Source organism: Lynx rufus, unplaced genomic scaffold (assembly GCF_022079265.1).
Source record: "Lynx rufus isolate CCGP_SWC_20201006 ecotype Redwood Valley unplaced genomic scaffold, mLynRuf1.p SCAF_24, whole genome shotgun sequence".
NCBI classification, from domain to species: Eukaryota; Metazoa; Chordata; class Mammalia; order Carnivora; family Felidae; genus Lynx; species Lynx rufus.
The window spans coordinates 11,385,417-11,396,487 of record NW_025814839.1 but is presented as its reverse complement, the minus strand read 5'-3'; positions in this window follow the sequence as shown (position 1 = coordinate 11,396,487).

Below are 11,071 nucleotides of genomic sequence, written 5' to 3'. Positions count from 1 at the left end.
CCAGTATCTGGTGAATTAGACCACCTCTTAGGTAAAATAAAAGTTCTGAGACCCTGGAGGCAAGATGAGCATGGAATCTGAGCTAGAGTGCCTGGGTTCCAAGCCGTGCTCCACCATTTATTCACTGTGTGGCCGGCCTTGGGCAAGTGTTCTACCTCTCTGAGTTTCAGTTTCCTCAACTGAGAAAGACATAGTAGTAGTTCCTACTCTGAAGGCTAGATCTGAGGCTTATAAAAGGTAATGCAACCATTTGACCCAGCAATTTAACTCCATTTGACCCAAGAGAAATGAAAACATATGTCCCCGCAAAGTGCATGAATGTTCACAGCAGCATTATTCACAACAGCTGAAAAGCGGAAGCAACGCAAGTGTCCATCAACTGATGAATGGATAAACAAAATGTGGTATATTTATACAATAAACTATTGTTCAACCAAAAAAAGGTAATAAAGTACGGTTACACACTACAACATGGATGAACATTGAAAACATTACGCTGAGTGAAAGAAGCTAGACATAAAAGGCCACAAATTGCATTATTGAATTTATATAAAATGTCCAGAATAGGTAAATCTATACAGGCAGAAAGTAGATTAGTAGTTGTCTGGGGCTGGAGGAAGGGAGGCTGGGGGATGATAGCTAACATCTGTTTTCAAAAATTGCTTGAAGGGGCGCCTGGGTGGCTCAGTCGGTTGAGCGTCCAACTTCAGCTCAGGTCATGATCTCGCGGTCCGTGAGTTCGAGCCCAGCATCAGGCTCTGGGCTGATGGCTCAGAGCCTGGAGCCTGCTTCCGATTCTGTGTCTCCCTCTCTTTCTGCCCCTCCCCCGTTCATGCTCTGTCTCTCTCTGTCTCAAAAATAAATAAACGTTAAAAAAATTTTTTTTAAAATAAAAAAAAATTGCTTGAAGCCTACCAGCACCCTCTCGGGATGGAGAACTTGCCTTCCGTATAGTGATAGGAACTGAGATTTGGGGGTCAGACAGAACTGGGTTCAGTTCCTTTCTCAGTGGCTTCCCAGCTATGTCTGTTACTCCTTTTCTCTGTAATCACCTCTCTCCTAAAGTGCAAAAGGTCATCCACCTCACAGTTGTTGTAAGGATTAAACGAGATATTTTAAAACAGACACCTACCAATAAATTATTTGAAAAAGAAATAAAGAAATTGATTCCATTTACAACAGCATCAAAAACAGTAAAGTACTTGGGAATACATTTAACTAAGAAGGTGAAAGATCTCTACTCTGAAAACTGTAAGACATCGATGAAAGAAATGAAGAAGACACAAATAAATGAAAGATATTCCATGTTCATGGATTGGAAGAACTAATATTGTTAAAATGTCAATACTACCAAAAGCCATCTATAGACTCAATGCAATCCTTGTCAAGATTCCAATGGCAATTCTTTACAGAAGTAGAAAAGAACACTTCTAAAATTTATATGGAACCACAAAAGATCCCAAATAGCCAAAGAAATCCTGAGAAAGAAGAACAAAACAGGAGGCATCACAATTCCTGATTTCAAGCTATCCTATAAAGCTATAGTCATCCAAAAAAAAAAAAAAGTGTCCATCAATTATTTCTCACTAAAATTGGAAAAATAAAAATTTTTTTTTATTGAAGAAAAAAAATTTTTTAACATCTATTCATTATTGAGAGACACAAGGCATGAGTAGGGGAGGGGTAGAGAGAGGAGGAAACACAGAATCTGAAGTAGGCTCCAGGCTCTGACCTGTCAGCACAGAGCCCAATGCGGGGCTCGAACTCACAAACTGTGAGATCATGACCCGAGCCGAAGTCAGACGCTTAACCGACTGAGCCACCCAGGTGCCCGCCTCACAAAAAAATTTTTTAACAGACACCATTCGTTTATGGAAGAAAGATATACTTTTTATGGAAAATACAGACAACTCAGAAGAGAACTTTAAAAACATAAAATTCACTATAATTCCATCCCTAACTGGGATAAGGCATATAAACTCAGGCCCTGATGGAGCAGGTTCTTAACAGCCATTGGTTCCCACCCACTTATTCTCATAACCACCTCAAGAAGATGGGAAAAATATGTCCCCCATTTTGCAGATGAGAAGCTCAAGTTCAGTAGGGTTAGGTGATTTGCCCACACAGTGAGAGCCAAAGTCTGGTGTTTTTTGGCTTCTAATCTAGTAATCTGCCTCTGAACCAGGCTACCTCTCAGACACCACTTGGTGCAAATCACAGCTCCACCATTAATTACCATGTATGTGACTTTGGGTAAATAAATTTATCTCTATCAGCCTCAGTTTCCTTATCTGTGAAATGGAGAGAATAATTGTACATATCTTGTAGAATTGCAGAAAATAAAAAGATATATTTTAAACAAGGAAAATAAAAAGGACATGTTTTAAAAGTGAACATGGTGGGACCCTGGAGCCCATAGCTAAATGCTCAATAAATATTAGTCATGGGTGTTTGGGGGCATAGAGCCCTGGACTCAAAGCCTAGCTTTACTTTTTTAGAGCTGTGTGGACTTGGGAAAGTCATTTCTCCTCTCTGGACCTTGGTTGCCTCATCTGTGAAGTGAAACTTATTAGAAGATCCACCATACAAGGGTGATAGGAACCTTTAACAGAGCGCCTGGCCCATCGTAGGCCTTCAATGCACAGTAGCTATTTATCATATAAAAATAAATAATTGTATAATATTGGCAACTGAATAAATAGAAAAGGTCCTGGTGAAGTGCTCAGGCTGAAAAGTTGAGAAAAACCCTCCCACACACAGGAGGAGGGAAAAACCAAAGGGAACCAGAGTTCAAAAGTGGAAAATGGAGCAGCTGTTGGTAAGCCCCCAGAGGCAGTTTCACCTTGACCCACAAAACTGAAAAGGGGTGTGTCTTCCTGAACAGATAAGGATCAGAAGAACAAAGCATGCTATTAATTAAGTCTTGCCTATTTTAAGTTTATGGACTATTCTTCCCTTAAAGATAAGCTCACAATAAAAGTTCAAAAGGTAAACACAGAAAGGGGGTGGGGGCCAGTCCTGCCTTCTGCTCAGCACCCCCTGCCAGGTGGGTGGTCTGGTCCCAAAGCCAAGTTTCCTCACCTAGGGCCTGTAACAGTCAGACAGCCAGGGGACCAGATCTTCCCAGAGAGTCCAGGAACAAGCCCATGGTGTCTCCTTGTCCTGGCCCCCAGTGAGCCACTGGAACTGAACTTCAGGGGAGGGAGAATGGACTTGGCTTTTCTTCACTTCCCCCAGAAGGATATGAGTCACAGGGAAGAAGCCAGGCAGGATTAGAGTTGCCTAGGACATGGACAGAAAAAGCGAGCGCCTTCCCATCTGGATGACCTTGGGCAAGTCACTTCCCTTCTGCATCTGGGTTGGAATGAGGATTATAAAAAGTAGACTTTGGGAGAATGCCTTCCATGGCCATTGAAAGCGCTCCACATAAGCTAACTGTTATCTCCCAGATTCTTTCCATTGTGTCAAGGGCACAATTTATGGAGTCAGGAACCCCAGAGAGTGTTTATTATCTACTCTAGGTGTCCACTTGGCAAGTCACATCCTCTCTCTGAACCTCAGTTTCCTCATCTGCAAAATGGGGTGACTGTAAAGGTGGAGTGAATTGATGAATGAAAAATATTAACATATACCAACAATACCACATAAATTAAAAAAGTCGCTGCTTTATCTTTTCTGTTCTCTCCCCTAGAGCTGGGCAAATTAGGGAAACAATTAAGAAATATGAAAACCAGAGCTTGCACACTGGATTGTAAATGGCTACTTTACTTGCCAGCTATCCCTTTTGTCCAGAACTTTCTATCATGATGGAAACATACTATGTCTGTACCATCTGGTACAGTAGCCACTAGCCACCCATGGCTGTGGAACATGTGAAATGTGGCTGGTTTGTTTGGAGAACTATACATTTATCTAGTGTTAATTAATTTACATTTAAATAGCCACATGTAGCTACTGGCTAGTGCCCCTTTGGGCTGTAAGTTCCATGAGACCAGCCATCAGATCCGCCTTTTTTGTCCTTCTATCCTTAACTCCTAGCAAAGGACCTGGCATAAAGTATGTGCTCAGTCTATATTTATTGATTGAAAGAATTAACAGAAGCAGGAACTGAAAAGAGAACATTCCAAGAACTGCGTCTCTCCTCTTTCCCGCGAAGTTTCCAAGACTGTAAAATGGGGATAATAGTGGTTTCTCTCTCCTAGAATTATAATGAGAATTCACAAGTTAATATTTGTAAAGGTATTCATAGAATGTCAGCAACATAGCTGGTGTTATTTATACATGTGTTCATTAATTAAAAGCCATCTAGCCCTGTGAATTCGTCTTTTTTTGGAAAATGTATCAGTTATATTTAAATGTGGTTGCAAATGAAAGCAAATTTCGAAGTAATAATGGCTTAAAGGACACAGACGTTTTTTCTCTCTCTTGTAAAGGACTCTGGAGTGAGGAACTTCAGGGCTTTTAGGAGGGCTCCTGAAAGGTGTCAGGGATCCAGGCTCCTTTTATTTGTTGTTCCATTGACACCACTTCAGCACTGACTTCTTCCTCATGGTCCAAGATGGCTGCTCAAGCTCCAAGCTTCAAGGCCACATTCCAGCTAGCAAGAAGGAGAAAGAAAGGCAAAGGAACCCAGGTCTTCCTTTTAAGGACACTTTCCAGAAACCACACGCACTTTTTATTTTTTCATTTATTTTTGAGAGAGAGAGAATGCAAGTGAGTGAGGGGCAGAGACAGAAAACCCCATGAGGTACAGAGAAAGAGGGAGAGAGAGAGGAGAGACAGTGCGGAGCCCAGAGCCAGACTCGAGTTCACCAGATGTGGGGCTGGAACTCATGAACCGCAAGATCATGACCTAAGCCAAAGTCTGACACTTAACTGGCTGAGCCACCCAGGCACCTCTACCCTTCTTCTTCTTCCTCTTCTTCTTCTTCTTCTTCTTCTTCTTCTTCTTCTTCTTTTTGTTTTTATTTATTTATTTTGAGAGAGAGAGAGAGAGTACTAGCAGCAAGAGGGACAGAGAGGGAAGGAGAGAGAATCTCAAGCAGTCTCCATGTTCAGTGCAGGGCTCGATGTGGGGCTCAATCCCACAACTGTGAGATCATGACCTCAGCCATGACTGAGCCACCCAGGTGCTCCAAAACTACACACACTTCTATCCCATCAGCCAGAACTTGGGCACAAGGCCACACTGAGCTGCAAGGGAGGCTGGGAAATGTAGTCTTGCTTCTGAATGTCATAAAAATTGAGTTTTATTACTAAAGAAGACAAAGAAAACAATGTTGATGGACACCCAGCAGTGTCTCCCCAGAATTCGATTTTCACCCTAGGATTTGGTTTTCGATGGCTGTTTCAGGCCTTTGTAGCTACTAATACAGGTGACAATGAGCATGTGTAGGGGGCTCTTCGACCCCACATTGGGCTTTCATGTCTGCTACCTGATCTGAACACTAAAACCCTTCCAGGCATATATGTTGTTGCTGTCATTATGGTTCTTATTTCCCCTTGAACAGATGAGAAAATCAAAGCTTCACCAACTAGCTCAAGGTCCCACAGACTATAAATGATGGACCAACGACAAGAATCTAGGTCTGTGCAACTCCCAGTCCTTGGTCTGTTTTCCCATTCCATGACACTAGACTTTGAGGCCCGCAGCCCAGAGAAATGATCCCAAAAAGACCCAGTGCCGGAGCAGAGCAAGACCTGAGGTCAGGAGAACCACCGGGCATGGGGCCCGGAGCCCTTCCTGCATCTGAGGGCAGCAGTCACAAATGGCTGCCACCCTCAGCGCCCCCAGTCTCACATCCGTCTGGCAAGTATTTGCGGGGCATGCACTACCCACCCAGCCAAGTACAAGGGGTTCAGGAGACCCAACAGAGAACAGGTCAAATAAGGTCCTGCACTTAGGTCTCTCACAAACCAGTCAGGGAAGACGGATGGTAAAGGAGTGAACAAATACATATATTTATACGTTCATGGATTTTTTGTTCATTTATTCAATAAATAATTGCTGAGTACCTACCACTAGACACTGGAGGTACCGTAGTGAACAAGGCACAGATGGTCTCTGCCAATGTGGATCTTACATTCTAATGAGGGGTAAGGGCTGTCAATAAGCAGATAAACAGGAACGTATTGTAATAAAATAAATATGTGTCAGGCCATGAATTTCATCTCTCTCTAAATAACGTAAATGGGATGTGGCCATGGCTTCCTACCTTCCTTCAATAAGGAAGTCAAGGAGACATTTAAGCCCAGTCCCCCCAAAATGAGAGGGATCCAGCTTTTGGAAAAGGGCAGGGAAAGCATTTCCGGGGCTCCTGGGTGGTTCAGTCGGTTAAGCGCCCTACTCTTGACTCTGCTCAGATCATGATCTCACGGTTTGTGGAATTGAGCCCCACATCAGGCTCTGCGCTGACAGCACAGAGCCCGCCTGAGATTCTCTCTCTCCCTCTCTCCGCTCCTCCCCCGCTCGCTCTCTATCTCAAAAAATAAATAAATAAGCATTTTATTAAGAAGAAAAGAAAAGCATTCTAGACAGAACAGTATGTGTGAGGGCCCTGAGCCAGGCCCTCTACTAAGTATTATGCATGGATCATCTCTTCACAACCCCCCGCCAACAGGCAGGTGCAATTATTATCGTTAATAATAGATAAGGAGGCTCAAAGAGTAAGACAGACTCCTTGACCACATACATCCCTTAACTCCCTTAAGTGGCAGAGCTGGGATTCGAATGCAGGTTCACGTTACCACTAACGCCCATGCCTCGCTCGTGGTACTCAGCCCCTTTGTCCTCTCTCTAAGACAGGCAGGCATCGGCAGAGAACAGGAGCAGGTGGCAGGCACCTCCAGAGGGATGAAGGGACATTCTGGCCCTGCAGCCTAAGCCACAGGCACAGCCAAGAGCATCAGGGCCACTTTGCAGGACCATGTTGTGCAGACAGTCACTCCCTGGTCACGGAGCCAGATCCCAGGTTTAAGCTGATTATCTTGTCACTGTCAATGAGAGGTCCCACCAAAGCCATTGAAGAATAGCATAGCTGGCCCTCTTTTCCCCTTTCCTTGAGAGAGGATCGTGGAGGCATCAGGACACAGTGGAGGAAGGGGTCGGGAAATGGGGAATAACACCGCAATAATAGTAAGAGCGAAAACTTTGATGGTGCTTCCTGTGTGCCAGGTACTGTTGCAAGGGCTTCAAGTATGCTAACTTGCTTAATCTTCAAAACCATGCTATAACATCATCCCCATTTTACAGGTGAGGAAACCGAGGCCCAGAGGGTCCCATAACTTACCTAAGATGACACAGCTAATAAGTTTATTTATTTCTGAGAGAGAGAGCAGGAACTGGGGAAGGGGCAGAGAGAGGGAGACAGAATCCAAAGCAGGCTCCAGGTTCTGAGCTGTCAGCACAGAGCCCAATGAGGGGCTTGAACCCACAAACCGTGAGATCATGACCTGAGCCAAAGTCAGATGCTCAACCGACTGAGCCACCCCGGCGCCCCACAGCTAAAAAGTGGCAGAGCAGGGATTTGAACCCAGGTGGCTGACTCCTGAGCTTACACTTGTTTAAACCCTTTTATTGGAAAATAAGACAAACAGGGGCGCCTGGGTGGCTCCGTCCATTAAGTGTCGAACTCTTGATTTTGGCTCAGGTCAGGATCTCATGGTTCGTGAGTTGGAGCCCTGCGTCAGGCTCTGTGCTGACAGCGTGGAGCCTGCGTCTCCGTTTCCCTCTCTCTCTGCTCCTCCTCTACTCGTGATCTCTCCCTCTCTCTCTCAAAAATAAACATTAAAAAAAAAAAGAAAAGAAGACACACAGAAAAACCTACAGAACAAGTGTATAAATTAGTGAAATGAAGTATTATGAGGCAAACACCCTTGTATGTACCACACAGGTCAAGAAACAGAAATTTGCCAGAAACTCCAGAAGCCCCTGTCTGTGCTCCCCACTCAGGCACAGCCCCCTCCTGGCCTCTCTCTAAAATCAAACACTATTCGGACCTTTATAGGAAGAATTTCCCATGTTTGTCCACGATGTTTTCTCCTGAGTGTGTCCCTGGACACTGTTGGCTAGTCAGGCCCATCTTTAAGTTTTGTGTTTGTTTTGTTTTTGTTTTGTTTTGGGGGGGGGGGAGAAAGAGAGAGAGAGAGAGAGAGAGAGAGAGAGAGAGAGAGAATCTGAAGCAGGCTCTGCACTGTCAGTGCAGCTTGAATTCAAGAACCCTGAGATCATGACCTGAGATCAAGAGTCAGGCGCTTTACTGACACCCAGGTGCCCTAAGTCAGGCCCATCTTTAAACTTGGTACCTTTTAGTCTGTAAGTTCTCCCTCCACCCCTTTCTTTTTCTTGTAATGTATCTGTTGAAGAGCTTCAGTCGTTTGAGCAGGGGAGTTTCCCAGCCTGGATATCGCTGGTGGAAGATAGTCACAGTACAGCTCAGCATGTTACCCTGTTCTCTGAGTTTCCTGCCAGCTGCCTGCTGGATCTAGAGGCTCGGACTCAGGTTCTATCTTTCTGGCAAGGCCCGGGGAGGGAGGGGGCGGAGGGAGCTGGTATTCTTCCATCAGGGGCATGGAAGGTCTGTTTTCCTCTGTCTTTTGATCAGAGCCCATGCTATTAACCACATTGCTAATAGGGATGCTTCCCGGGTGTCCTGAGCTGCTCCGTGATTTGCTCCGCCCTCTGGACATATCTGTCTCCAAAAGCAAGCCTTTTATAGGCACCACGGTTTCTGCTGCTCCGAGCCCGGCTGACACACGAAGGCAGCCCCTCAGAGGTCCTACCTGAGCTTCTCCACATCCCAGTGGCAGTGATGGATGGGGCCCTGCCTCCCTGATGAGCCTCATCTCTGTCTCTCCTCCCTCCAGCCCAGTCCACCAGGCAGATGGAGTTCTGCTTCATTTCCCAAAAGATCTGTGTTCTCCCTTACCTCTGGGCCCTTGTTCGTGCTGTTCCCTCAACCAGAAACACTCTTCCCCTCACCTCCTCTGACCAAGCATGGCAGATTCTTCAGGTCCTAGCAAATCTGTCCCTTCCACCATCTCCCCACCCTGCCGGACTGGATTGGGTACCTTTCACATACCCTCCTCACTTCTCCTAGGCTAACCTCGTAAGTAACCCAGTAAGCAGCACTGATGCCACATTATACGTGTCTGTTTTCTCTCTTTTTTTTTTTTTGATGTTTATTTGTATTTGAGAGAGAGAGAGAGAGAAGCAAGGGAGGGGCAGAGAGAGAGGGAGACAGAATCTGAAGCGGGGCTCCAACCCAGGAAGCGTGAGATCATGACCTGAGCCGAAGTCTGACGCTTAACCGACTGAACCACCCAGGCGCCCCAACTTGTCTGTTTTCTTAACTGTGTGCCCTGCCAGAGACAGGGACCCTGACACCGGACGTGGCACATGGTAGGTGCACAGTTAAGTATCTGTGGAGCACACGCATGCATGAATTAATGAATTGGAGTTTACAAGTCATAAGGAGGCAAATCTAAGCTCAGATTTAAGGACCTTTCAGACAATGAGAGCCCTTCCAAGATGACACAGCCCCAGCTCCCACTAGGGGAGGTAATTAAGCATTTGCGTGGTACAGGTCACAGAAAGAACTCCCACCTGGGTTAGGATCCATCTAGAAAAATGAGTCCTCGTTCTTCGAATGCAGCAGAACCTTTTCTTCAAACAGTCTGGGAACCACTAAATATAAGACAAGTTCCAGAAGGGGAGTTTGAGTTTCAGCACTGGAGGAGACAGAAGTCCAGGCCCAGGGCTTCCCCTCGTCCTGAGCACTAGAGTATCTCTGAACACTGGCCTAGCTATATATTCAAGTCGCTTTCATAGCCACTCTGTCTGTGATTAGGAGGCCACCACACCAGGGAAAGAAGTGTTCTAGATGACACCCTAACTCTACTTTCTTCCCTCTCTGGTGCCACCAAGGGCTCGTCCTATCAGCTGACAGAGATGCCCACAGGAGCCCTCTCTCTATGAACTGCTCCTCTGGCCCTCCAAGGCCATTGCACTTCTGCAACCATGTAGATCTGAGGTCTCTGGGCAGAGCCAAGTCAATACAAAAGCAGGCAGAACCGCAGGCCTGCCTTGCGGGGCGCAGAGCCAAGGGCTTAGTCTCAGAATTGGATTATGAGAGTGAATTTGGAACTCCCAGCCCCCCTGGCCTCAGGGACATGGGGATTACCCAGGCCTCTGGCGGGGGAGGGGGGCGCCCTCAGTCCTTCCCACGTTCCCTGCCAAGTCTGAGAACAAGGATCTTGCCTCTGCCGCAGCACACAGGCAGGGGCAGGGATTTCCCACCCACCACCCACTTCCAGCTTTTAGCCCACAGCCTCCTCCACCCACGCTGCCTGGGAACACACTTGCCGCCCCCCCACCCCCCCCCACCCCCCCCCCCACGTCTGGGACTTAACAGCAGTGTCACTCAAATTGCGGTCCTCCAACAAGAACATCCCCTGGGAGCTTATTAGAGATGCAAATTCATGGACCCCACTTCAGACTCTGAATCAGAAGCACTAGGGTGGGGCCCAGATCTGTGGCTTAACAAAATCTCCAGGCGATTCTTACATGCTAAAGTTTGAGAACCACAAGCTTGAACTATACAGGTCCACCCTACACACCTGTCCAATCATGTCCTCACCCTGTCAGAGCTTCTGGGCAACTTCCACCCACTAACACCCCCTTGGACTCCTTCAACCCTTCAGTGACAGAAATTAATGACAGTGATTACAAACGGATCCTGTGTAATACCGCCGTGCTGGGCACTCCCACGGCAGTTATATGAATAGCAGCCCCTGGAGGGACGCAATGCAATGCCCTAAGAGCACTTGCTGGGGATTTTATTATCCTTTATTATTCCCCTGTCACATAGGAGGAAACTGAGGTTCAGAGAGGGGACATGACTGGCCCAAAGCCACACAGCAAGTAAACAACTATACTCTCCAGCTTCCAATGCTGCAGAGCAGCATGTCGACATCTGTTTTACGCACACACTGGGATTTCCTTCGTGGCAAACACCTTGTCATCACTTCCGCAGGAAAGCCTCTCCTGACCTCCCCAGACTACACCAGGCCT